This window comes from Protopterus annectens, chromosome 3.part0, assembly GCF_019279795.1.
Source record: "Protopterus annectens isolate FY-2018-M chromosome 3.part0, PAN1.0, whole genome shotgun sequence".
Classification (NCBI taxonomy): domain Eukaryota; kingdom Metazoa; phylum Chordata; order Ceratodontiformes; family Protopteridae; genus Protopterus; species Protopterus annectens.
In genome coordinates this window covers 1,856,802,074-1,856,807,594 of record NC_056731.1, presented here as the reverse complement: position 1 = coordinate 1,856,807,594, position 5,521 = coordinate 1,856,802,074, and the positions used below count along the sequence as shown (strand labels likewise).

Genomic DNA, 5,521 nt, shown 5'->3' with positions numbered 1-5,521 from the left:
ATATTCTTTATTTTCAGTGGGTGAATACATTTGCTCTGTAGGGTGAACTTTACAACTGGAAATATAAAAAGATGACTTTGCTCTGATAATACATCTCCATATCTGACATTCTGCAAATGCATAAAATAAAAAGAGTATATGGAAATATTATGGAAGAATAGTTGATGTTTTAGTTCCGTATACAATTATTTTAAACTATGGTATACCAATAGGGACTATTCAGATAATTTGAAAGTGCTTGTGAATGTGTTTTCTATGACTTATTTAATTACTCAGTATCCCAATAGAACATAGCAAAATCTGTATTTATTTCACATTTTAATTTTAAGCAGAGTTAATCTATGTTGCAACAATACACCAAAGACTGTCTGTACATAGCTCACTTAATTACATCTCATTATCCATGTAAGGTTGTGATCACCTTGCTTGTAGTTCCATGGTGACCCAAGAACATTTGAAAGAAAGAGTTGATTAAGTAAAATATAAATATACTTTTGCATAGCTTTTGCAACTTATATTTCCTTTACTGCATAGTAAATATTAGATGAAGGAGAATGTAAAAGTGACTGAAGTAAGCACTGGATAGCAACTGGAAATGTTTCAAGATATACAGTGTCATGTCGCAGATAGTAAAATGTCACTGCCCCAGCACTATGCAGTTCTTCAGGAAGGTCCTAGTCATGTTACCACTGATGTTCTTCCAACTCTTGTTCCACTGATGTCTTCCCTTTTTTTCTGTACAGAAAAGGCAAATACACAATTAGTTATTGGAATTTATTTTTTATAATTATATATTTACTGTAAATTATTACTGTCTACTAAAAAGCCTAGAAAACACCTTTGCTTGTATCAAATTTTGTTTTGAGCGCTACTAATCCATCTTATACATTTCATTAAATACAGTATGGATATGAAGTAGCTATTCCTTTCATGTCCCATGGAAAATACTTATTCTCTTGCTTAATTAGGATTTCTTCAGTAGGTTTATATTTCAGCTAGGTAGTTGATTTTGGATGCGACTTTTTTTTTTTTTTTTATTAACTGGGTTCTGGATTCTAACTAACTAGTCACGTTAAGATATTTACATTTCATGTGCTCCTTGAAGTCATAATGGATCATCTTCCTATTTTCAGGCAAATTGATATATCTAGGAATGGGTCTACTTCAGAAGACTGACAAACCAAAAGACTGAAAATTCAAAATACTGAATCATGGACTTTGCCCCTTTTCCACTGTTGTGCAATCTTGGAGTTGGTATATATAGTTAGGTGGTGTGGCAGTGCAGGTAGGCTTGACCCCTGTATTATAATGTGTTCAGTATTTTGAATTTTCAGTCTTTTGGGATTCAGTCGTTTGGTTTGTCAGTCTTCTACAGTAGACTGCTAGGAACAATGCAGAGGATGAAGCAGTACAGATGTACAAAGTTATTCAATAATTTAGAACTTGGAATGTCATTTTACCGACCAGCATTGATTAAATTATTATTTTTTTTGATAAATGATATGTATGATATAACTTGTTTCAAAGAAATAAGTCTAGAGCATTTCTCCCCAGGCCTCCTCTGAAAATTGGCTTTGTTCCAAGTCAGACTTTCCCAGTAAACAAATGTTAAATAAATAAGTAAAAAAAAATGACAGTGAAAACATGCTGGCTGATAATGTGACTCATATAAAGCTTTACCGCAAAAGTATTAGGAAAATAAATAATTTGTACAATGTTTTACTAAAATATGTGGTTATTAATTAAAGAGAAGATGAAATGATTTAAAGGGTTAAGACAGAATAATTCACAGAACCTGAAATTACGTAAGAAGACTATGAATTATTATGGATTGTAGTACAAAAAAATGGAGTCATATCCTATGCATTTGTGTAGAAAAAAAAAAAAATGTGGATTATATGCAATAATACTTGGAAATAAAACTAGAAGTGTATATGAGCTAAAGGTTGAAGCCTGAACTAATAAGAACATGCGCAAAAGAAATTGTGTAAGTATTCAATAAACATTTTAATAAGATGCATGGTAAAAAGAATATGAACTATGAGGAATCATTTGGAAGTTCAATGGACTTCCCATTAGTTTATTAACAGAAGATCAAATGTATGAACCATTAGAAAAGTAATACACAGCCAGTAGCTTCAAAAGACAGTTTAAATTTTAGACTTCTAAAATTAGTTTTAGATTTTCTATACAGCTAGTTACTATTATATTTAATACTTATTTTATTTCCTGAGGTATAGAGCAGATTTTATCAGTATCTCTCTTTTATAAGGGACAGAAATGTTTATTAAGAGTTATTGACTCAGGCCAGCTCTTTAATGTATAGGAATAAAACTCTGACTAGGACTCATGCAAGTCCTAGCAATGGCAAAGTTGATAGCGGAGAGAGAGAAAGAGGAATGTTGAACCTGTAAATGTTTAGTTTTGAGATGATTGCTGCTCATGCCCTGGACCATTCTATGTGTTAGATTCCCCCCACTAGAAACCAGAAGATACTTGTAGGTGCTTGTTGGGAGGGTGGGGCTTTGAAAGATGTCATTAGTGGAAACATATTACACTCCTTAGCACATTGCTTACCTACCTCTTGAATATATAAAAAGAAATGTGAGATTGTATAACAAAATTGTGATCTTTCACACGGATGATGCAGTGATCATAGTTCACTTGTCCCTTACCTTTATTATGCATTATGACAGAATGTTAACTTTTTCTACTCCCTATAATGCTGATTATGACATTAATTGCATTTGTAGACTCAAATGCTTTGTTACAATCTAGTGGTATGATAATTGTGCTGTATACATGAACTCAATGTTCAGACATGATTTCCATAGATAAATGTCAATGATAATGATGGGGAATTTGTTTCTTAACTTCCATGTCTTTATTTATATATGTCATTAAGTCTGGCAGTTGGCACACATGACTAAAGCTATGAGCTATTAATGAGATGCTTTCTGTGACCAGAGTACAGGATTTGATTCCATCCACCTTGATTTGCAGGGTATAGGGGGGGTGGCGTAATGGTTAAGGTGCTTGTTGCAAAGGTACAGAGTTTGATTCTCCCCTTTGAAAAAGAAATTAACTATGCTTAAAATGGTTCACAAGGGCAGATAGTCAGGTACCCACCTGTAAATAAGGTAGCATGCAACCATACATAAAACAGCACTGAACTGCTTTGAAGAGATGTTATACTGCAGGGTACTAGTGTTACTTTCGGTGGTTTATAACTTGAACCTGCTTCTATTAGGATAATGCCATTCAGGGTTCAAGAAGTTAATACAATATAGGGCAGTGATACGATGAGAGTTTCTGGCAACCTGCTTCACTCTACTGGATCTAATAGCCATTTGTATAGCTGAAATGTGGACCAAATGGGTCTGCCGATCAGACTGGAACATTAGCGATTACCATTCACTGGGCTTAATAACATTTTGGAAGTTCCACTTCCAGCCTGATATTTGCTGAAACAGAAAAATGATAAAGGACTATACAAGACAGGAGCAAGGACAGAGAACTCTGGATTATGTCATATATTTTGTATATCATTATTATAAAAGTACTCATTATGTTACTATCTCAATGTTTTTAGGGGCCTTCACTATTCAAATAATTTATTTTCAGCTATTCAGTGTTTTTAAGACACCACTGTTAAAGGCAAATATGATTAGGGCCACTGGATGGAACTTGAATCTTAGTATAGAGGCTTAACTTTTTTATAATTATGAAGACATGGGTGAAAATGAACAAGAATAATTGTCATAGCAAAATGGGGCAAGATTCAAAGCAGCAGTACATTCAGGAGCTTCTGGAAAGAAAGTTAAATATCTCGGGGTGGAGAGCAGGGGAAACCAGACGTGACTTTCAAAACAGCAAGAAACGATCATGGTAATAAACTATCAATATGTTAGAAACAAAGGCAGAAAATATGGACAGCATGGCAAACAATAAAAAAATAATGACAGCAACAAGACAAGCAAATAGCTGTTTTAGCTGAACAGCAGAGCAGCTTAAGATCAAAACACTCGACCTGGGTAAATAGGTCAAGAAAAGGCAATATCAAATTGCTGTGAGCAACAATACACTCTTGTCTTTTTTGCAGTCAAAACTCCTCCCAGCTGTAATTGTTCTGAGTGTCATGGACTGGGAGACAGGGCAAATTTATCATATAAAAAGAGAGAATACAAATTATGGCAGACTGATGCAAATCCTATGAAAGTACATGTAGGGAAGAATCCCACCTGAGAAGGTCCTACATGTAGCATCAGGTGGGACTAAGAAGTGGTGAAGACTCCTCAGATGATTGAGGGTATTCTGCACCAACACAAGCAAGGCTATAAACATTGTCCAGCTGGGGAGATTATGTCTTATGCCCTACAAAACAACCTGAAAGTCATGATTCATGTTAGTCGGTGACTATTAGCATGTCTGAAGTACAAGGTATATTATTTTTGAGAGGGGGAACTCCAGATTATACTATACTAAGTTAAAGTTTCTTAGAAACAATCTGTAGGACCATTGTTGTCCTGATAATAATCTTTACTTTCATCTAAATAAAAGTAGGCATGCCAGCCCATTGTTACTAAAGTAAAAGAATTTAGGGAAACAAAATGCTTCTGTTGCCCCTTTGCTAGTTATACCATGATCAGTGGGGTGCGAACAGCAGGTTGTAGGGTCCGACTACTTTTTACCTCTCTAAAAGCTCTTTTTCACAAAGAAGGCCATGCACTTGTTAAAGTGTCTACCAGAATGAGTAGTGGGTTGTGTAAGGGGGAATCCACAGAGACATTCAGGAGGGCAAAAGTGTGAAGTCAGAGATGGAAAGTAGGTAGAATGTTAAGACACAAAAAAGGTCATAATAGGCAAGCTTATTATCTCCTGCTATCAAGAAAATAAAATATAATATATTTATTAACACTCCTTAGGTATAATATAATGTAATATAGTATATTATATTATATTTAATTATATTATATTATATTATATTATATTATATTATATTATATTATATTTAATTATATTATATTATATTATATTATATTATATTACACTATATTATATTATATTTAATTATATTATATTATATTATATTACACTATATTATATCTAAGGAGTGTTAATAAATATATCACACATCGTCCCCCCTCAGCACTGAAATATGATATTGATGAGATGCAGAGAACGAAAGCTGCTGTCCTATCTTGTAACTCATGCCTCCACATGTAGAGTCCACTTCTTAACATGGAAGGCTGGCTGGTAACTGAAACAGAAGGGCTGTCACATGAACAGTGGGGTGAAGCCCACTGATTATTTAACCGAGTAACCAGTAAGATATTCTGCACCACAGCAGTTCTAGCAACACTTAAATAGCTTCCTGTTAAATCACTTAATTATACCACCTTAAATGTACAGAATGACAGCGAGGGTACTAACATTACAAACTGTTGGGAGCCCTACTGTTTTGTCACCAGATAGTTGGTCAATGCGCAGAATGGTGACCTTAAAAGATTGCAGGTGACCT

At 34.2% G+C, this 5,521-nt stretch overlaps 1 long non-coding RNA gene across 1 annotated transcript in view; it reads right to left on the bottom strand.

The window, feature by feature from the left end:
- Positions 1-301: 301 nt before the first annotated feature.
- Positions 302-5,521, bottom strand: part of LOC122797113 — a 12,291-nt gene continuing 7,071 nt past the window's right edge. Inside the window, exon 2 of the long non-coding RNA XR_006364031.1 lies at positions 302-735. This is a non-coding gene — a long non-coding RNA (uncharacterized LOC122797113). The remainder of the gene's footprint in view (positions 736-5,521) is intronic.